Source organism: Aethalodelphis obliquidens, unplaced genomic scaffold (assembly GCF_003676395.1).
Source record: "Aethalodelphis obliquidens isolate GAN/ISIS:26980383/991018 unplaced genomic scaffold, ASM367639v1 scaffold5, whole genome shotgun sequence".
NCBI lineage: Eukaryota > Metazoa > Chordata > Mammalia > Artiodactyla > Delphinidae > Aethalodelphis > Aethalodelphis obliquidens.
The window spans coordinates 21,532,367-21,555,422 of NW_020837949.1; the positions used below are offsets into that span (position 1 = coordinate 21,532,367).

At 42.9% G+C, this 23,056-nt stretch overlaps 1 long non-coding RNA gene across 1 annotated transcript in view; it reads left to right on the forward strand.

The window, feature by feature from the left end:
* LOC113618098 (uncharacterized) overlaps positions 1-23,056 on the forward strand; it is a 96,466-nt gene that overhangs the window by 39,095 nt on the left and 34,315 nt on the right. The window contains exon 6 of the long non-coding RNA XR_003431885.1: positions 19,743-20,712. This is a non-coding gene — a long non-coding RNA (uncharacterized LOC113618098). The remainder of the gene's footprint in view (positions 1-19,742; positions 20,713-23,056) is intronic.

Sequence of the window (23,056 nt, forward strand, 5' to 3'; positions counted from 1 at the left end):
TCTGTGGACTGGAGTACATTCTCCTGACTCTTCCTACTTACGATTCAGATACCATCTTCTATGTCTGCTTTCAAGGTTTTTCTTCAGCCTTAGAATTCATCTCTAAAGAAATGGGTGCCTCATCTGAATTTCTTGCCTCTAATCTGGTCTCAGAAAGTGAAGTTGCTGTGCATTCTTAGAGGTTTTTCCTGCAGCAAAGAATCATCTGAACACCGTCTCTTCTGAAAGGATAGTGTGATGGTTAACTTTATGTGTCATCTTGGCTAGGTCACAGTACCCAGGTATTTGGTGAAACACCAGTCAAGAAGGTGAATAAAAATACCTGTTGAAGGTATTTTTAGCTGAGATCATTTAAATCAGGGGTGTTGAGAAAAGCAAATTATCCTCCATAAGGTATGTGGGTCTCATTCAATCCATTGATGGCCTTAAGAGGGAAAGATTGTTGTCCCCCAGGGATGAAGGAGTTCTGCCTCCAGACTGCCTGCCGGCTTGAGACCACAGCATCATCTCTTCCCTGGGTCACCAGCCTGCCCTGCAGATTTCGGATTTGTCAAACCCCAGTGGAATTGGCCTAAGCATTTCCTTAAAATTCCATCTCTTGATCTCTGTCTCTTTCTCCCCCGCCCCCTCCACACCACATCCTATTGACTCTCTTTCTCTGGAAAACTCTGACTAATATAGACAGGAAGATACAGAAATTTAAACTGTTCAGCTGCTTTGATATTAGCAAAAAACGGCATCAGGCCTCTCTAGGCATTCCTGGTGGAGATGTATATTGCTTGTCGTGTAGGTGAGGAGAGTGAATTACAGAAGGGATGTGGTGCACCCAGTGTGATGCAGAAAGAAGACGTGAGAGCCAAGGAGAGGACTCCCGACTCCTCGGCTGTGGTTCAGTTGCTCTCTCGCTATTTGGCTCTCACATGCTTATTAGCAGCATAATAAAGCTACTGGGTTTGCCAGGCATAATTATTGCTAACATTTATAGACTATTTTTCTGGGGCTCAGGTCTATCATAATTGCTTCACAGATGTTAGTGATTTTAATTCTTACAACTACCCAATGAGATAGGGACTGATATTAACCCTCTGTGACCGATTTTAAACACCGAGCCCCAGTGAGCAGCATGGTCATTGCTGCACAGCAGGTGAGTGAGAGAGCCAGGCGTGGGGCCCAGGCAGCCTGGCTCCAGAGCCTGTGCTCCTAACCCTTCTGCTCTACTGCCTTTCAGTCTAAGATGTCCTGAATGTAGCCTCTCATCTGTCCCTTTGGAGCCATCATCTAGAACCTTCATCATGGTTAGTGGTGCTTTCGTAGGGCTTTTGTTTTGTTTTGTTTTGTTTTGTTTTTTTGTGGTACGCGGGCCTCTCACTGCTGTGGCCTCTCCCGTTGCGGAGCACAGGCTCCAGACGCGCAGGCTCAGCGGCCATGGCTCACGGGCCCAGCCGCTTCGCGGCACGTGGGATCTTCCCGGACCGGGGCACGAACCCGTGTCCCCTGCATCGACAGGCCGACTTTCAACCACTGCACCACCAGGGAAGCCCAGGGCTTGTTTTAAAAGAGAAATGCTCTAAGTGATTTTTCAAGAGGCCTTCCAGTGATACTCTCTTGCTACCTCCTTGAGAAACAGAAAACATTCCCATTATAGCAACAGTATGGGGTATATTCTTGTTGGGGTATATTTTTAGCGACTAGACTTTCCTGTCTAGCTCAGTGACACTGTTGGCTACCTGATTTGCCAAAAGTCATACAGAAATGTGATCAAGTGGTGATGTGGCTTAGTTCCTTGTCCAACAATTTGGGGTGTGTTCTGGGGAAGAAGATGGCAAACTTCTTTGTGGGTGTCCTTCAGTTCTCTGAGGAAGTAACCCTCGTAACTGTCATTTATGGGGCCTTCAGTGTGCCAGGGACTGTTTTAAGTGCTTTACAAACATGATCTCCTGGAATCTTCTCAACATTATCATCCCATTTTACATACGAAGAAAGCAATAATTAGGGAGTTAAACAGTGTTTTCCAGGGCAGGATTTAAACCTCATCTAATGACCCCAGCCGTGTTCTCAGTCACTCTGCAATACCTCTGCCGCCAGCTCCCTGGTGTCCATGAGGGCAGGAACTTTGTTTTTCACTGAGTTCATCATCATATTTCTGCATCTACCAAGTGCAGTACCTGACACGTAGTAGGTTCTTATACATATATGTTGAGTGACTGACGGACTCACTCTGTTCTCTGAGATCACTCCCAAATAGCCATGGGGATGGGGAGAGAGGGTATTACAGACGCATGTGGATTTAGCCCTCAGGCACCTATTTGAGGATGTTTTCTCCTCAGGATGAGCCTATCAGCCTGGGCTTCAGTCAGTGCTACATGGCTCTGTCAGTAGCTCTCCTTCCCAAAAGAAATCTGCATGGTACTGTATACATCCCTGTCATTAGTATTCAGGACCGACTTTTCATAGCTGGTATGCCACACTGGTCTAGGGCAACATCTAAGGAATTCTGGTGCTTTTAAGGAATCATCAATTATGTATTTTTAAAACATTCCTTAAACTCTCTGTTTCTTTAATTATTCCAGGTTCCTCTTTGTCGCTCCTTCTGTCTGTGTCTCTCTCATGCTTTCTTGGTCTTGCACACATGCACACACATACCCCTTAGTTTGTCACCTACCTATCTCACAAACATATATATCTCCTTTCTTTTTCAGTGAAATACGCGGTATACTTGGAAAACCACTTTGTAAAATGAAACTGTATGATTTATATTTATATTTTGTCTCATTTTTTCCTCAAAATTCCTTTCCTTTGCTTCTCATAAATGAAAACTAGATACTGTATTCAGTACCATTTATATAAGCTTATTTTTCCTCTTGGAAATAGTAAGTTATGATGATGTTGACCGAAAACTTACTGTTAATGTAAGAAGCCTTAGAATTTACATCCAGCTCAAGGCCATGCAGAAATGCAGATTCACTCAGTAAGCGCTCACTGACAGCCTGCTTTGTGCCAGACTTCACCTCCTCTTAGCTTTGGAAAGCTTCAAAGTGGGGCAGTTTATGTTTGGGAATGACCAGTTAAAATAGCAAGACAGGTAGGCAAGAATCTAACTTCCAGAAATTTCAATGGGGTGGGGGGGCGGAAGCATGCATCAAAACAGATCACAGTCTTATCTTATTGGAGCTCCAGAATCAATAAGTACATTTGAAAGATGTACGCTGTCAACCTTCTTAACAGAATTTTTGCTGGCACTCCTCTTTTTGAATCTCTGTTCTGAATCGTTTAGTCTTTCTTTTTAGTAAGGAGGAAGAAAAAGTTCTCCTTAAGAATTCATTAGAAATTAACATTAATCTCAGCATTTAGTGTTCTTCAGAATATGATGATAAAGACTGATTTGAAAGGGCAGTGCTTAGTTTGATCAGCCATGGAAAAGGAGGACAGGCCATGGTCCTGGCCAGCGCATCTTCGCCATGGTGGAAAAATGGTGTTGCTTTAATTGTAATTCTTTCATTCCCTTCCTTGCCAAGCCCACTGGCTTCTGTTATAACATGTGGCGACTTCTCCCTTGGAGACTGACTCAGTCCAAGTTGCCATAATATTTAGGACCAGTTACAAAGACATTTCTTCCCCTAAACCCATGCCAAATCTAAATCAAACTGTCTTCTCCTCCCTGGCCATTCAGATAGATCCAGTTCTATTTGAAAAGCACAAGAAATACACGGGCCTCTTTTTGTTTCATTGCCTGTTCGAACAGATAAACAAGGCACATCATGCCTAGTGCTGCTTTGAGCTTGGTCACTTCCTTCGAAAATAGACTCTGATGCTGTGTTCATTTTAAGAATTGCAACTTAGATGCTCTAGAAAAAAGAAAGCGTGTATTTTAAGTCTGTCTACAATAAACTGCCGCTATCAGTGCTGATGGGGGAGAGAAGGGTAACTCCACAATCACGGACCTTCACCAGGTGAGGTGCTGCGCTTCTCCTGGACGAGCCTTGAGAGACCCAAGCCCGGGCAGGACAGGGAGATGTTCTCATCCTTAGCGGCCTTGGATCGTCCACCTGCTAAACAGGGAACACTAAACAAGTAATATCAATCCATTTTGTTTTTAAGAAAGAAAGCCTAGCGAAAAAAGATCCCCGATAAGTAAATATGTTCTGACCTCTAAACCTAGTCATTTTTTTCCCTTGGCATTTGATCCATGTATTACATATGTGTTTTATTCATCCTTGTAAAAATAATTATATTCTATAACCCAACTGTATTAGTATACATTAATTTCTTCATATTTTTAGCAAGATTTACTCTCCTTCACTGCTTAGTTTGTTTTAAAGTATAACGTTGAGCACAGTTCATTTTTACGGGTTGTATTTCTGTCTTTTTAATTTGTTGATTAGTTGATATATACAAAAGATTATGCATAACATACACGTAAGCTCTAAAGCACAGTTTTAAAAAATGTACTCCAGTGACCCACCACCTACTTTAAGAACTAGAACATTACAGATGCTTCTGGATCCCTCTGTGAACTTCCTTCCCACTATTCTCCACCTTCCTTGCAATTCTGAAATTTGTGTTTTTAATCCTCTCGATTTATTTTAAACAAACATATAAATCTTATCACACAAATGTGCGTTGCTAAAGGTATTTTGAGATACGTAAAAAATGGTGTCACACCATGTGTAGTTTTTTGTAGCTTGTTTTTCCCCCATATTTTTGTAGCTTGTTTTTCCCCCATATTATGTTTATAGAAGTCACCCATGTTGTTGGGAGTATAGCTGCAGTTCCTCTGTATACATTGCTGCAGTGTTCCAGAGGTGTGAATGTATCACAGTTTACCCATTATCTTGTTTATGGGGAGAGGGGAGAAAAAGAAGGAGCTCTGTTTTAGTCATGTTGACTTTGAGATGCCTGTTGCAATTCCAGTGGAGATGTTGACTTGGCAAGTGGATAATCAAGTTTGTATTTCAGGGGAGAGGTCTCAGATGGAGATACCAGCATGCAGATGGCCTTTAAAGCATTATTTCTCCAGCCGTTTCTGGAATGCTATTGAACCTATGGATTGAGATTTTTATTTAAAAAAAAGTTTTTATCTTTCTTTTTGCTTCTGGGCTTTCCAGTCTGCCTGGTCACTTTGCTGAAGTGTGACTTGTAAAAGAATAAATGAGGAGAATATGAACCTCAAAGAAAACAGGGGAAAGTGTCTTGCAAACTCTAAAGGGGTGTAGAAGGTTAGGTATTTTATTATTACCTCTCTCATGGAGTTTCATTCATTCCAACTGGAACTCTCTATAAATCTGCTTTGGAAGCTGAAAAAATATATACTTAATAAATTATTACATTTGATTTTAATACCTTGTTAACTTTTAGCTAATAGCTAATGTTCACCTAGTGTTTACTTTACAAGAATTAACGCATCTAATCCTCACAACAGCCTGTGACAGGTAGATGGTATTTATTCATACCTTACAGACGAGAAAACTAAAGCTCGAAAACGGTAGACTCAGGATTCGAATCCACAGAGTTGGCTCCTAAAAGCTGTGCTCTTACCTAATATGTGGGACTGCCCCTCATTTCAAGGACAGGTTTCAACCAGTTCCTTCAGCTTCAAGCGTTCAAAAATTTTATGGTCACATTTCAGCATGGCCACCTTGAGCCAGCTACAAAACAGCACTCAAGGCCCTGGGCCCTGGCAAAGGGCCTCGCCTGCACTGACTTAGTTGCGCCACTGGACCAGCCTCAGACCTCACAGGGCACTGCCCACCTGCCAAGTGTCCACTCTGTGCCCGTTTCAAATGATGCACTTGATTTAAGTTCCCTGCCTGAAGCCACCCAGTGAATCCGTAGTGGGCCAGGGACTGTGATCCGGGTCTCCTGCCTTTCAGGCACTGCATTTGTTTTGTGTTAATAAACCGTATTTCTCCAGGGGATCTGGCAGAAATTTGAAAGTGCTTAATTTTACTGCAGTAAATACTGAGAATCCTTTTTAAAGCATAGAAACCAAGCCCCAGGCAGGGAAAACATAATTTGCTCTCAGGGCCTTTGACAAACTCACCTTGGCCCTGGGATTAGATCATAGATCGCTGGCCTTGATTCCATCTCCCAGTGGAGCTGGCTGAAGGGGTCAGGACCTCTGCTGTGGCCACAAGGCGGCAGCTGGACCTGGAAATACTCTTGCAAATGAAGCTGGAACGCATGACGTCCTACCCACAGAATCAGCATGTCACGGCTGCTTGCCATCGGGGGTGTGATGGGGAAGGTTACATTCCTGGGACGTTGGTGATACAGGTCAGGACCCAGGTGAATTAGCCCAGCAGTCAGAGCTAACACCTTTCTTGCCTTTCTTGCTCTGTGATGGGTGCCGTGCAGTTAACTCCCTACGGTTGTGAACGTGCCATGTTTTCTAAACCCTAGTCAGTCAAGAAGAAATTATAGGCATCCAGAAGGGAGAACAAAATCTGAATCATAAAGTACTTGAGTGCAGAGGGTACAAGGAGTGATTTTTTTATTTTGTCATCAGAAGAATGCTAGATGTATTGTAGACCCTCAACCGATAACACTTGTGATAAATTGATAGAGAAAAACTGAGAGAAAGGATTGAGCAAGATGAAAGCTGACTTGCCAAGGCTGGTCTGGTTGTGTTCACACGGGAGCTGGGTTTGAATGTAGTTTTCGCAGGAGACCCACAGCGTTAAGGTGCACAAGGGCATGCGTTATTTCTTTTAATTCTCGTAATTCCCACGGCAGCCACAGATGATGGGAGTCGAGGTTCATCTCTGCCCTGAAAGAAGGGCTTTAGGCATTCGTGGCAAAAACGGACCTGATTAGGTCTGCGCTTGGCTCAGCAGGTTAACTTTCCTGTCGGTAACTGTTCCTAGACAAGATGCTTCAAAACTATGATGATCGGTTTGGGCTTGTCTGTGTTCACACTTTCTCTGTGGTGCAGATAATTTTGTTGCCACTTCCTGCGGCCCGGCCGGTTCAGAGCCTGTGCAGTGAGCAGCCTGGCGGCCAGATGAGGCAGCAGACGCGGCCTTTAAGACCTGGGGCTGCATCCTGACTCTGTCATTCACGGGCTGTGTAAACTCAGGCAAGCCCTCCACAGTCCTGTGTTGATGACCGTGCCCGTCACACCCTCACAGGACGTGCTGCGTGGGGAAAGGACTCCTTGGATTGCTCCCCCTGGAGCCAGGTGACCGGAGGGGTCTCGAGCATCCTCTTAGTGACACTACCTGCCTTCCTAGCTGTCAGGTCTGACGTTGTCCTCTGCCCCCAGTGACCCTGCTTATTATTGGTAAATGATTTCTTCATTGAGAGGCATCCTTTACCAGAAGCTACATTTCTATGTAGGTGGTAAAAATGAGAAGAGTTGCTTGAGAGCTAGTTCTGCCTTCACATGGATATATCCAAAGTTAAAATCGGGCTTTGTGTTTCCAAGAGATGTTGAATGAATAAAAAGGGCAGAAATACTGGACCTTGGTCACAGTTCTTAAACTGTTCACTTAAGAAACATAGCTCTGTATTTACACACAGATAAGCTGAGAAGTCAGTGAGCAGAGCTACCTGCTGTAGTGGCTGTTGTACAGATAAAACATGAAAGATCTAGGAGCTAATTATTCCTTATGTTTGTGCCTCCGTGTCACATACATAATAATTTTAATTTCATGCCAAAAGAAGTACTCCTTGTCTTTGCTAAAACCAGTGTAGCTGCTGTTGCAACTCTTGTCTTCCTTTCCTTCCCTCCTTCCCTTCTTCCTCTTACTACTTCTTTCTTCTTCCCTCCCCACCCCTTCCCCACCCTCCTTCCATCCATCCCACGGTGTTTATATAAGGAAAACACAGACACTAATCCTGCCTTCATGGAATTTAGAGACTAGTGGAAGAAACAGGCAGTGTACAAATGCACAAAGGCAACTGCAGGTTATGATGTGCTATGAAGAAAAGAAGCACGTACAGTAAGAGTCTCAATAAAACCTTGTGTTTGCCTCTCCGTGTACATATTAGAAATTAAGGAGAGTGACGGAGCTGTTCTGTTGTCACCTATTGGAGGGTAGATTTATAAGCATAAAGACTGGTTTTAGAGACTTCCCTGGCGGTCCAGTGGTTAAGACTCCGTGCTTCCACTGCAGGGGCACAGGTTCCATCCCCAGTTGGGGAAGATCCCACATGCCACGAGGCATGGCCAAAAAAAAAGGGGGGGGGGACTGGTTTTATAAAGCTACCTACTACGGAATCACTGTTGGAGATTAGTATTATGAGTTTGTTTCCATATAGGTAAAGAATAGATAGATAGATAGATAGATAGATAGATAGAAAGTTAGTTTTCTAACTGTCTTTCACAAAAGACAATTTGTGAAAACCGATGTCTCATGTGTGCATTATAGGGTTGGCTGATGACTGTTGGTTGAGTTGTAATAACCTGGAGGAGAAGCTTTTATTTTATTTTATTTTATTTGTTACAAATAAGTTTAGAGCAAGGCTGTACATATTCTCTGCCGCTTTCAGAGGAATTTGGAAAGGGAGAGCTCATTTCTGTGGTATTTATGATAGCTGTCTGTTTCTAAAGAAGATTTCATGGAAAATTCCCATCAGTGTCCTTAGACTGAAATCAGGGATCGGGTCTGCTGTTCATGTAAGACTCAGTGGGCAAGAGAGCGTGGAAGGAAAGCCACCGCCCCGCTGAGGGTGGCCACCCTGGCCGGCAGGTCGGCCAGCTCAGGCTTAACTTCTGAACGTGGATACCTCTGCACATGTGCTGGGAGCTGAACGTGGATACCTCTGCACATGTGCTGGGAGCTGAACGTGGATATCTCTGCACATGTGCTGGGAGCTGCTGGGGTCAGTGCACTTCGTACTTCCTGTCACCTTGAAGAGAGGGCTCTGGAGCTCGGGTCCTTCCCAAGTCTCACCACTAAAGCGGGCAAAGACAGTGCTTTCAGTTCAGCTAACATGTCCAGGGTTTAAATTCTCACAATCCATCTTTGAGTCCCCTCGGGACAGACCTTGTCTCTTCTTCTTTGGGCCTTCTGACTAAAAGCAGCCAGGATTTTTAAACCGACTAACCTTTAAAGATTTCCGAACAGAGGAGAAAATTAGAGCAGAAACCTATTAAAGCTGAAGGTTATCTTTAAAATTACCTTTTCTCATTAGGAGTAGAACACTAGATCATTGAAAGTTTGTTCATGTTTGTGACTGATTGTATATTTAAATAATTTAAAAATCAGTACCTCATTTTAATGTTGAGTTCACTTCATGTCCATATCACCACCATCATTTCCATGAGGTTCTAGGTCTTTTGTAAACAAATTAAACACAGTACTTTCTTTATGACATGAATTAAATCTAGATCCCAATGATATTTGGCACCTTCTAAATACCCAGATGGGCACAGCGTTTGCCTTGAAGTGAAGACGTGCATGGGGTTTTAATCACATCATGTTTTATTTTTTCTCCTTTAAATATCGCCTTTTCAATAGTTGCTTCTTAATGAATGACTGGTTGTTTACTGTGGTTTAGAACCAAGAATTTGAACATTAAAAAATTCTAATCAAAATACAGATGGAAAAAATTTTCCCTTTCAGTCTCTCATCTTTTATATTAGAATAAAAATAATTTGTCTTCCTTTTGGAAACTTAATAGTTTAAGAAATCCCATCATTCTCTTCTTGAAAACTTAAGTTTAATAAATCAGTTCTGACGAAATTTAATTACAGTTCTTAAACTATAAAAAGCTCTTATAAAATAAAAACAAGGGTAAGGCTAGAATAAGTTTCACCTCTTGAGCATAACCGTCATTTGAAAGAAAATGCAGTTAACAAATAATTTTTGCTGTATCTTCTCCATTGTTTAATCACTGAAGATACTTGGATTTTTTTTTAAACAGCAGAAACAAGGCATGGAATTTGTTCTCTACCCAGGTAAAGATCATTTGAGTCCAAAGACCAGATTGCAAAACAGGCCTCAGATACTTACAGAGGTTGAGAGATGTTCAAGACAACCTGAAGGCAAGAAGGGGTGTGTTCTGTTGTAGGAGGTCTTAAAGGAGAATTTTATATCAGAATTATACCCTCTTTTATCTTTGAAAGTGAGTATATCTTCATGGCAGATTATTCTCTTGAAACAAGACGATCCGATGACCCACAGGGAAGTTATGCTTTGGGAGTGCTCATCAAATTAAGAAAAGAGGGACTTCCCTGGTGGTCCATGCTCCCAGTGCAGAGGGCCCGGGTTCGATCCCTGGTCAGGGAACTAGATCCCACATGCTGCAACTAAGAGCATGCATGCTGCCAACTAAGACCTGGTGCAGCCAAATAAATAAATATTAAAAAAAAAAAATCAAGAAAAGAAAGAGCTTATAAAAGGGGCCAAGTAGCTCAGAGGCGTTGTTCCTTCTGCTGAACTTCTAAATACGAGCACAGACGTCATAAGAGCAGGTGTTTCCATTGCCCTCTGTGTGTTGTGCTGCTACAACACACACACCTCAAAGACGTTCCATCAGCTCCTGGTTTTCGAGCTTCGGCTGTCCCAAAGGACCCCGAGCACTGTGGGTTTAGGCTAGGGTTGGGGTTTGGTGAAAGTTGTTATTGCTTCAAAGGCAGAGGGCTGAACTTGGGTAAACATGTGGCAACCGAAAGCTGTTCTCTGTTCCATGAAAGCAGTGGCATGATGCTTTCAGATCCTGCCTGCAGACTGCCCGGTATGTCTACAGTTAGCATTGCATTTATAATGGAAATAAGTGATCCGACACTCACGTAGCTAAATATAATTTATAATTTTGAGGTAAGGTTGAAACATGAAAGATCATGCTTTTCAAACTGCTGTGATGACTTAGACAGACAACTCATTTTAGATAATGGTGAATTAAGCCTGCCAGCCATCTGAACATTTTTCACCCATTTGTTCAAACACCTGCAGTTGGATGCTAAACGTGCATGTTTAATTGCTTGAACTTAAATTATAAAATCCCTAAAGGATGTTTTTATACAGAAGAAAATAAGTCTCTTGCAAAAACTGTCTGCCTGCTCTCCTGAGCTCCTTGCCTCTCTCAGGACGTTTGTGGCAGTCCCTCTTAGAAGAGGTCCGCTTTGAAATACAGGAAGTTCAGCTCTTCGGGGAAAATGCAGAGGTCTGAACCGTGAACAACATCACTCCAGGCATTCCCTGGGGAGTCCACTTGGTCAGAAACAAGCTTCATGCAAGAGCTGAAGTTCATCCAGGTTTCTTGAAGGTGATGATTAACATGGTCAAAGGTCTGTTTTATCAGCCCAGAGCCCGCCTCTGTTTTTAAGCTCCAGCCATTCACCTCTGCTCTTGCTGACTCTCTGCAGCCACAGAAGATACCAGAACGGGATGAAAATGGCCCTGCAACAGAGCAGGGCACTCTTGGCTTGAGCCTTTTTATTTGTCCCTCCAGCGGTTCCTAGCTGTTGTGACGTCAAGGCTGCCATTTAAAGCAGAGAAAAAGGAAACCGTGGCCTCTCTTCGCATCAGTAGCCTGGACAAGCCGTTGTTTCTCAGGCATCCACAACGCTCTCTGTCTGGCAGAGCTGTGCATTCCATGCCTGGGTGACCTGGTTAAATGGAGGAAACCAAATGCTCTCCGTTGAATGCTCTCCAAAGCAAGCATTCCACCCTGAGCTTCTGAAGCCCAGGCTTCACTGCGCCCGAGGACTGTAAATGGAGCTGCAGCAGTGCTCTGCATTATCTGCTTGCATATGCAGCTTCTGTGTAGTCTTAAAAGAGAGCATGTCGTTCACAATGGCCTTCATTAACGTACACTGCAACAGCGACATTATGTGCTGCCTTTGGCCTTTGGGGTCAGTGCTACAAAACTCTTTTTGGAAAACCAGTGCTGTGTTAAAAATCTTCCGGAATCACAGTCAGAAGTTCAAAACCGCTGAACTGCCACTGGTTCTTCCCATCCCACTTCTGCTCACCCTGTTCCTCAATTTCAGATTTCTGAATTCTAGAAAGCTCTTGTATTTACTTACATATTAACTTCTCACGGTGCATTTTTGTGCTTGTATAGCCTCTGCATGTATATGAAAAAGAATCTCTACTATAAGGTGTAGATCGCAGGCTCTGGATTTTTCCTTATGAAGAGTAACACCTCTTGCTTTTCAGAGAGAAGGAGCTATTTCAAAGTATCACAAAACCGCTCTCTGTTTAGTAACAAGCCAAGATCCCTACAGCAGACAACAATCTTGCAAGGCCAAAAGCTCACTAATAACGTTCTGATCGCTTACTTACATGCCTCAGAATTCACCGACTTAAGACTCAGTCTCCCTAGGGCGTGCCTTCTTGGGTTTCTCTGGCATCAGAGACAACATTATTTTATTAGATTCTTGGAGGCGGACATGACAGTTACGAGAAAAAGCACAGCAATCACATTTTGTATTCCAGCGTTATCTTGGTTAAGTCAATAATACGCTTTTGAGGTTTTATGTTACAAATCCCATTAAATCTTTCTCAAAACAACCCTTCTCTGAACGCTTGATTGAAGGATATTTGCAGAAACCAAAACCATTTAATTTTATACAGAGGTGTATATACACGTGTCAGGCGGGATCTGGATACACGTTGAGGCCTTTATAACTTGAATTATCATAAGACAAAATTCTTCCAGTTTATAAACTCTTGTCTTCTGGGGAAAAAACTAGAGATCTTCAGGTAACTAGATAAAGATAGAATAGGTGGAGTGGATCTTGTAAAGTTAGAATTTACACAGTTTACTAGACTGCGGTCTAGTTTTGCCTAGACAATCAGACTTGCCCAGAGGCTAGCCTGATGCCATATGAATGCCGTATCTATGCCACCATAGATACAGTGGTGGGACCAGGGCATGGAGCTGATGAGCAGGTCTTCTTTATGGGTGCTTTGGGCTGGGTAAGCCTGAGAATCTTGAAATGAGAGGAAACCTAGGGCATTACTTCCCATTTGTGGGCTGGAGAATTAGTTCTCTTATTGTACACTACTATCTGCATATCAGTAATTCTTTTATTCTTCCTTTTTCTGTTATTCCCATTTCAAGAGGTCCTTGTTATCTGAAGATAACCGCTCCGAGAAAACTGTTACTTTTAGACAATTGACTTAAAACTGAATCAGATATTTTAAACAAACAGTAAAATTTAAAAAAAGATTTTATTGGGATTAAGTCTTGAAAAGTTTTTTAAAAAGTTGAATCTCAGTTTGTTTTACATTATATGACAGAAATTTGGACTATGATGAAACAATAGGCTATTTTTTAGACCAAAGATTGTTCACTTCTGTGACAGAATCATAAAGAGGGTGATTTTTGTTAGAAGCATTTAATTTCCCCAAGGACCTCGCTTAATCTTTTGATACACAAGCCATTCTCTTGAAGAGCCTACCTCTCGTGTAATCATATCTGTTGACTTTTGCTTCCTCAGTTGTTAACTGTTCAAACTCCCTTTGATCCTTATTTGTCAGTGACTGTGTGTGACTCACGCAGTTCCCCAGCATCACTTTTATCAGCTATGTGTAAAACTGCAGTTTCTGTTACAAGTGAACTACATTGTATTTGCATTTTTATTCTGTAGTACTGAGCAGCCAAGAAAGTGAGCAGGAATAGATACTGATGTTACCACTAAGTGATCACTTTGTCATTGTTGTTTATATTCTGATGATCGGTGCTTCCTTTTGCATCCTGGTAACTACAGGGACTCAGAGAATGATCATTCAAGTAGTTACATGGTACATTTAAAGCACTCAGTATGGCTTAGTGGGCTTCATAATCAACCACATGTAGATTTGTATGCCATTCCTGGCACTTAATAGATTTTATAACCTTGGGTGAGTTCTTCGCAGAACCTCAGATCCTTGGTGTGTAATGTAGAGTCATAAAACCAACCTTGTGGAGTGGTCATGGGGATTAGAGCCCACATATACAAAATTCCTGGGTAATGCATAGTGCATGTAGCTCAAGAAATGATCCCTGTTAGGGTCACTGTTGCAGTTGTGTGGTGCCGTACGTGTTATGAGACTTTCACGTTCAGTTCAGGCTGAAGAACTTAAACTTTAGCCAAGTCACTGAACATTTTTAAGGTGTGCATTCACCTGAGGAAACTAAGTTTCAGAAGGTCACATTTGGTGACTGTGTATGTCCCAGATTAGATCATATCATTTGATAACCATTTTCTTCATGCTATAGATGAGCACACCAAGTTCCAAGGAAACCACATAACTTTCTCAGGACCACATGGTTTGCATCTGGCAGAGGCAAACCCAGAACCCAATCTTCCTACTCTTTACTGTGTTCTTCTGCCACGCAGTTGCTCGTTGGCAAGTGAACAATTAAAAAGGCTGTCATAGTTGTCCAGGAACAAAGTGATAAAGGTCCGACAGATTTTTTTGAATTGGGAATGGGCGGGAGAGGACAAAGGCAGCAGTCACTGGAAACAAGCGCTGATTAGACTTCGCGACCGATTGGCTCAGCTCTGCTCCCTGAAGAAGGGTTAGGGTCCAAGTTCTCAAGCCTGGTCCTATGGCCGTACAATTAATTAAGCTAAGACAAATAGACGTTGTTGGTTTTGTTGTTTCCTGATGAGTTTGAAAGGACCACCCTGTCCAGATGGAAGTATGTAGGATTGAAGGTAGGAGAAGACGCCTGTGTGAAGAAATAACTTTGAGATTCTAATGCCAAAGAAGGACCGTTGAAACCATCGTGCCGTAGAGAAGTATACACACCTCTGCGTGCGTGCGCGCGCATGCGTGTGTTAAACTGGATTTTCTGACGTATTCCCCATTCAGGACTAAGCCACATTCTAACTTACGGCTCAGTTATAATTACAGACTGTTATACCTTCATCAGAAAGAAGAGCTATTCTCATAGATTCTTCTGTGTCTGTGTGTTTGTTTTGTTGGATGCATCCTGCTGTGGCATGGAGAGACAGACTTTGCTGGGCCCTGTTTTGTAAACAAATCTGCTCACACACACTCTCTTCTATCATTGTGTGTGTACACGGGCTCTGCTTTTCCCACCAGACACACGGAAGCCTAGGAATTCAGAAGCTTGTTTTCTTTTAGAAATATGCAGCCATCAAAGAAAAACGTGGGCATGCATTTAAAATGTGCGCATCTACCCAGTGTGAGTTTTTGACTCTTCACGATTCTAACTCTGGGCCATGAACTCCTCAAGAACATTGCAGCCCGATGCACATACAGTACCCCTGGGAGGCATCCTGAAGCCACCTTAAAACTATTGATTGAGCTCAGCAAATAGAGAAAGCTTTCTACCCTCCAAGATCATTCTGTGGGATTAGTCAGCCAAGATGATAAAGTATAATACTAGTTTTTCCAAGAAGAGGTGATTCGTCCCTTTCTTAGATTGGACTATGAACTTAGCATAATGTATATTTATACAGTCACTTCCTACCTGTAGTTTTTTGCATGTTTTATTTAATATTCCAGCCAAGTTCAAGTTTTTATGACAGGAAGTATGTGAATGGTTATGACAGGAGTAAATAACGTTTGATTTTATGATTACAGGAAGTAACTTTTCATGCCAAATAAATCTTTGGGGGGAAAAGTGCCGGCTTATAAATGTAACGTACATAAATTTCCCAGAATCTTTGCTCTCTGAAGGGGAAATAAAAGCAGAATGTGGTCTTATTTCTTTTTCTTCTTAACTTTTCTTGTCAACAGATGTCTTTGTTTTAGGATGAGGTATTTTCGGGTATTTCGTTGTGACCCAATATGACACGGAACCATTAAAAAAACTCTGCGTGAATATAATAAGGCCAAACGTTATAGAATAAATAGCATGAAAAGTTTGAATACCCTAAGTAGGAAATTACTTTTTCCTTCAAGAGTAAATGACCAAATTATCAATCACCATCGAAGCCAAGGAGGCCCCAGCTTCCAATTCCTCTGGTTTCCACGTTCCGTAAGCACATGGGAAAGAGAGTTTGTTTAACATCAGGTCTGCATATGAGCAAGTTTACAAAGAAAAGAAAGAATTGGATAGAACTTCAGTTATGTTCATCATAGGAGAACTTTGATAGAGGCTTTGTGTTTCTCTGACTTAAAAAAAGAAGAAGAAAAAATAGGACGTAAAGATTGATTTCCCTCATCTTTCTCTTTTCTTCTTAAAGCCTGAGGGGCGTGTAGTGAGAAGAAAATGTCTGACACATTTCTGAGGACTGATGTTACACATGCATGCATCACATGAGTGAATGAATGCCTGACAGATCAAAATAATACTCAAGAAGTGCTTCCCGGTTCCGGGCGGCTGTGAGGCAATGGTGCAGCACCTTGTGATGGAGGGGCAAACCTTGCCTCTGTGCCGGGGATCCTCACTCCACCATTCTGATCGAAGGGATCTCTAGATCCCTTCTGCCTCAAAAACTCAGTGTCACAAATTTTGCAAAGAGGTAGTTTGCAAATTATATGAAGCTGTTCTCAGAGAACAAACTGATGTGTTAGAGTTAGCAGTACTTAGTTGTCATTAGTTTTCTTTCAGTTCTGCGGAGAATATATTTGCATGTGGCATGAGTAAAAATCTGCCTCGAGTAGTAGTTTTCAGGGCGGCTTTACTTAACACGCATCACAGCCTGGCGTGGCGGGCGGACGTGCTGATGGAAGGCTCCGAGCAGAGTGATCAAGGTGAGGCTCCCTGGCTTTGAACCCTGCCTCCACCACCTGCCAACTGTGTGACTGTGGTCAAACCCGTAAAGCCCCTGAGGCTGTGTCCTTATCTGTAGGATGGGAATAATCCGAAGAACTGAGCTTGTAGGGTTGCTGTGAGGATCGAATGAGTAGATCCGTGTAGGTGCCTAAACCGGCCCTTGTAGTCAGGTTGCTGTCACCATGGACACACTGGCTGAAAGAGGCTGGGTGATCTGGACCAGAGCAGAGCATCACCGGGGGAAGAGGCGGAACCCCACGCGAGGCCTCCTGACTTCCCGCGTTGGGTCTGGTGCCCTTCCTGTGTGAGGCCACACCCCAACGTTTCTATAAAAGGGCCGCTAAAGAGTGCACTCCTTTCCGTTGTTTAAAAGGAAACTTTGAGTAAACGTTAGCTGTGAAGAACCTTTGTGACAGGGTTTTGTTTTGTTTGCGGGGGATGGGGGGACAATGGGCCCAGAGGTCTGGAGAGCAAACACTGATTCTGTGAACTTGGGCTTGCAGGATATCCACAGCGTAGCAAATTAGAGCAGGACCTGGATAGCCCCTGTAGCTTAATCACATTCTGAATACCCACCCTTAGAAATAGTCCCCTCAGCCTCCCCCACTTACAGGAGTTCCTAGAGGGCAACAGCTTCTCAGCAGTGGCCACGTGGGTTGGGTTCGTATTCTCCATACTGTCCCCGCATGTATTTTTATGATCTTTATTCTGTTTTGTTCTACTTTTCCTTTCTCTTTTTGAAACCTCTGCATTGGCCACCCAGGGCTTAAGAGGAACTTTCATAAGGCACAGTCTGAAACAGGAACAAACTGCACAGAAGCTTTGAGAACTTGGAGCATGTGTATGAACGTGACACAGTGGGAGGGGAAATTAGATATTCTAACATTTGAGTAAGTGTCTGTCCTCTAATCATTCACCAAGCTCAGTATCAATAGGAGTTGTTTTTTTTTTTTTTTTTTTTTTTTTTTTGGTACGCGGGCCTCTCACTGTTGTGGCCTCTCCCGTTGCGGAGCACAGGCTCCGGACGCGCAGGCTCAGCGGCCATGGCTCATGGGCGCAGCCGCTCCGCGGCATGTGGGATCTTCCCGGACCGGGGCACGAACCCGTGTCCCCTGCATCGGCAGGCGGACTCTCAACCACTGCGCCACCAGGGAAGCCCTCAATAGGAGTTTTTTAAGCTGTAGATATTTAAAATTGCACTCCCTCTAGGGTTCCTGTTCTGTAGACATCACACAGAGAGGTCCTCTTTACATTGAGCAAGTTCATGATGAGGTCTTGGGAGTGAGGCCAGAGGGATGACTGTTGTGTAGTGTTGTTGGTTTGAATCAAATCCTTAAGGACATTTATTGGTGCTGTTTTTTACTCATCCTCAATTTGAAGGTTGTATTCACACCATGCATATGGTTTCCATACTCTTCTTTTAAAGTATCAGTTTTGGTAAAATTGTGAAAACATTTCACATTCGTGAAAATTTCCTTCCAGAGTATAAAACACAGACGGTTTTATTAAAATTTTTCACATGTATTCTTTATGTTTATCTTGAGTGTTCAAAAATGAGAAATACAGGAGCTGGGGTAGAAGGTATCACCACGTTAGAAATTGAGGGCTGGGCGGTGCCGTGTAACAAATAACGTGAACACGTTGGATCTGTTTGTTTTTATTCTTCAGTCCCATTAAGTGGAAGCTCATGTTTTTCTCTTTCTGCCTGCACGAACTCCTCTGCTCCCGTACCCCACCATTCCCACCCAAGACAGAAGCACATAAACAGCCTGAAAATAAAGGACAGGTTTTTTTTTTAAGCTCCTCATTTAGCAAAGTGTCTACAAGTCTCTTCAGAAAATGAGCTGTGTCACACTGATGCTCCTTAAGATGGGATAAAAGCAATTTTTCTTAGTTTGCCCAGTTATCAAGAAATTCTACTCTTCTCTAAGTGATCAGGTTTGGTTAAAGCCAAGAGAAATACAAAAGGCCACATCTTAGCCCTTCGTGGTCGGTTTTCAAGGGGCGCTTTGGTGCGAAAATCACGTGGTCACTGTTAATGTGAGGGGATGTTAGAAATAGGTGTTTTTCTGCCCCCATCACAGACAAATCTGAAAATGTTCCCTCTTCTCCCAAACCCCGGGGATGGCACTCAGAGGCTGTGTCTTCAGTGTCTCAGCACCCAGTGGGGAAGATGATTTCCATATTTGAAATGTAGGGACAAACGAAAATAGCTCTTTTTCCTTGAAGGGTTAATGTTCTAAACAGCTTCAGATTGGTTCACTTGAATCTTAAAATTACTTTTCTGGTCACGCGCACTGAAGGTCTAAGCATTTGTGAAATGTCTTTTTTTTTTCTTTCTCCTGATGCTGTTCTCTCTTGGCTGTCTTAATTACACAGGGGTTGAAAAACCAAATTAAAATTAGGCGTGGCTGGTAAACAGTGATCACGTTGCATGCTTTTAGCTTTGAATGCTTGTTGGAGTTACTTCTCCTCCCTGTATTGCTTTCCTCCCCACTTTTTTTTTTTCCAAAGGAAATATCATAAGCTCTTTTAGAAGTACTCACAGGAAGTGAGTATCCGTATGCTGGTTACTCGCCAGCAACTGAGCGCTGACAGGTTGACAGTGCTGCTGCCCTCCTCCCAGATTTATTTGAACCTTTCTGCCAGAGTCCGGGAATATTCAGCGTGTACAGACCAAAGGGTTTTTGTGTACTGAGGGAGTTAGAAGAGGAAACTGGTCATGGCGCGTCATCTCGGTGGATGGTGATTCAGGGAGCTGTGACGGGGGGTCAGCGAGGCACGTGGCTGCCGCCGTTTCTGAGGTTTCTGCTCACTTCTCAGAGGGCGGGCTGTCTTCTAAAAATTAGTGCTCCCTCCGCCGCCAACGACGATTCTTTTGCAATGAGTCACTTCCAGAAATGAATAGCCACAGTTTTTTGGAATGAAGGTTGTGAAATCCCTCGTTCATAATGGCAGGTTTTCAGTTGGTGGTTTTATCAGAGAGAATTTCTCAAGATCAAAACGAAACTTCCTCTTTAAAAGGAAAGAAAGTACTCTCAATACAGAAAGCAAAAGTATTTCCAGTCTCCTCCTGACGCACTGTCACAGAAGATCTCTGTACTTGTATTTAGAGATACACATCCATATACTTGCCTGAACGTGTGAGTCCTTGGAATTACGGATTCGTTGCCGGTAGCTGGTGATCTCCTACGCAGAAGGTCGCTAACTACAAGAAATGTTACGTGCGGTGAGTAGGTGGTAGATTCTGAAGATTATTGCTAACCCCATGCTCGTCCTCTTGAGTCATGGATTCAGAGGACTGCTAGCAAGCTCTTAAATACTTCTGCTTTGTATGATTTAATGGATGGAGCTGCTGGACTCATGGAAGCCTGTGAAAAGTTTTTCAGAGCATGGGTTAATTGCATAATCATTGAATCTTTTGAATATATTAGTCCTTTGGAGGGAGAAAAGATGTTTTACAGAAGGAAGCAGTTTGTGGGGGGCTTTTAGAGATGCAGTTACTTCTCTTCTGTGTTTTAAGTATCACTCCATCTTCTTGTGTGAAAGAAAGAAATGACTACACGGTTTCAACAGAGAAAAAGTTACGCCAACTCTTTTTAAGTGAAGAAATTTCATCCACGTGTTACTCCTAACTGGATTTTTGTCCTCCTGACTATTCACAAGGGGAAACTACCCCATGAAAAAGACTGACCTTCTGGCAGTATCTGCGATGTGTCTCACCCAAAACCCGGTGGGCTTTCCATGGATTATTGGCAGCACTTTTATCGAGGGGGCAAAGAGAGGGAATCCAGTTACTGGAAACAGTGAGTGCAGCTTCAGAAATTGTTCTCTCTCCTGAGCGGAGAAGTTGTTTGACCTACTGACTCATTTCATAGGAATTGGGGAAAACAACCTAGTGTGGTTTTCATTGTTAGTCCTGGAGGATTCCAAAGTCTGTGTGTCTGCAAATAAGATGAGCTGGAGAAAGGTAGTGTTGCCCCTTGCTGTTTCTACTTGCTTGTTCTCCTGATGGAATTCAATCCCTTGCTTCCAGGACAAGTCTAGCCTGTGCTTGGAGATCCTTTGTGTGGCTGTTCAGTGGTGAGTACGGATGACAGCAGTTTCTGATTTTTACTAGTGTTTGCTTCTCAATTTCTGAAGGGCATTTAATCCAAGTAAACGCTTTAAAGAGCATTTTTTCCTGGCACGTTTATGCTACGTTTTATGTTGACCTGTAGAAAATACACTAGGTGCGGTGATAGTTATAAAAGATAGCATAACCCGTAGACAGCAATGAAAGTTAAGATTTAAGATATATTTTGACAGAATAGATTTTTGCAACTTAATGACATGAAGGCAGTTTCGATTTTGACATAATTAAGTGATTTTTTGGGTAATGTTATTTAAAACACAAGTATGGAAGGTAGCAGTATATTCTAGCAAAAATAATGTAATTACTAATAGTTCATGAAAGGCATATATTTTTGGCTACTAACATAATATTTATGTGCAGAGAAACTTTTGATTCTTGATGTTTTGGTTTTAAAGTAAGTTCTATTGAATCAGCTAAAGGTATCAAAAGAGGACAAAGTATACTGTACTTGGATAAAGGCAGAAGCTGAGGGTGTTTGAAGTGATTGGTATTTAAAGTGTTAGATTACGGCCTCTGTATAATTTCATATATGATGGGTCCACCAAATCACACCCTCAAGTTCTGTTCTTCACTAATGCAACAGATGCTTAGTGCATAATTATTACAGAGTTGCGCATTCTCTTTGGAGATGGCTGAGGAGAGAGTTGATTCGGTCATGCTGGCGCTGTTTATCCAACTTACTGCTTTATGTCTGAGCGCCTTAGGGTGGGGCTCTCACCCTTTCCAGGGTGGTGGGCCCCTTTGAGGTTGTGATGGGCGCCACTCTTCCCACACTCATACGCAGACACTTGCCCGCATTTTCAGCGCTCCTGCAGCCACCGTGGGGCTCGTCCGCGGGCCCCGCTTAAGGGCCCCACCAAGAGCAAGACCTCACCATGACTCTGCCATTCCCTAGCTTCCCAGCAAACACTAGAATTTAAAAGAGGAGCCATCCAAGTCGGAAAGAAGTCATTCTCTGTGGTTGGGGGGGGGGGGGGGGGGTGATGAATATAAGGTAGTTTAGCTGAGTACACAAAAAAACGCCACTAAAAAGAAAATGTAGCCCTTATAGGCCGTCAACTAAATTTAAGTCAGTCCTGTAATGCTGTTGTGGAAAAAAATAGACATGATTCTTGAGTGTATTAAAAGGAGTATGACATAAAAGGGTAAGAAAATAAGACTTGCATTAGTCAGACTCATTATTATGTCCAATCTGAGTCACGTTTGAAAAAAGATTTTGGGTAATTGTGAAGAGCTCCGATATACAAGCAACAGAAAGTTATATACCCTTCTAGCAAGAGAGAAAGTAACCAGAGGTTTTAGTCCCCAAAAGGCTAAAGGATTTCTTGCTAAAGGTTCTTAAGTAGTAACAGTCTGACTTATCTTTGTAACACACTGCCTGCTTTCAGCAAATTTCAGTCCTTTAAGTGGCTGTCCTGTGTAGGGACACTTGTAACACTTCTGTGATAGCTTTGGCAAGAGCAAATAAATTCAAATAAAACCAAAGAGATGTTGTCAAGACATAAAGTATATAATAAATACACTTCTTTGTTGATTAATAGATAAGAAAATCTCGATTGCCAAGATGATAAAGTAAACGGGTGGCTGAGAGAAGTTATGAAATCTCTGGGATCTCTTTCAAGATGAGAACAGGGAATTCTGTTTTAGACGGTGGAAACATTTATTAATTCCTTCTACGAGCTCTGAGGGCCTCCTTTGCTAGATGCTCACGATCTGATAGAGGAGGCAAAGGTACAAAAACAGATTCGCAGTGTATGATTAGTGCTCTGGCGGCAAGAAAACAGCACATGCCGCAGGACCTCGTAACACTCAGCCACCATCCGTGAGTCTTCCCAGCGGAGGCGGTGTCTGAATTCACCCGTAAAGGACAGCCTTCAAGGAGTTAGCTGGACCAGGAAGGCAGACGTGGTGGTGAGGGCTTCAGGCAGGAGGAACAGTGTAGGCACAGGCTCAGAGCAATAGGTGGTATGGTGGAGGGTGTGGGGAAAGGAATGATGAGAGAAGGTGAAGCAGAAGGAATCACTGATAGAGGGGTCTAATGCGCTGTGCCGTGTTTGCCTGAAGGTGTCCACCTAGGAGGGTAACGAGGCCAGATGTACTCTTCAGAAAGATCACAGGGCTGCCCTGGACGGACACCGATGGCTGTGGAGTCCAGAGAGATTAGCGAGGTGAAGATGGGGAAAATGTGAAGTAAGGTTAGTGGCTTAGGTTATTAGGTGGTATCGATCACCACAGAATGAAATCCGAGAGGAAAAAAGGTTTGGAGGGGAAGACAAGGCGACATGGATGGAG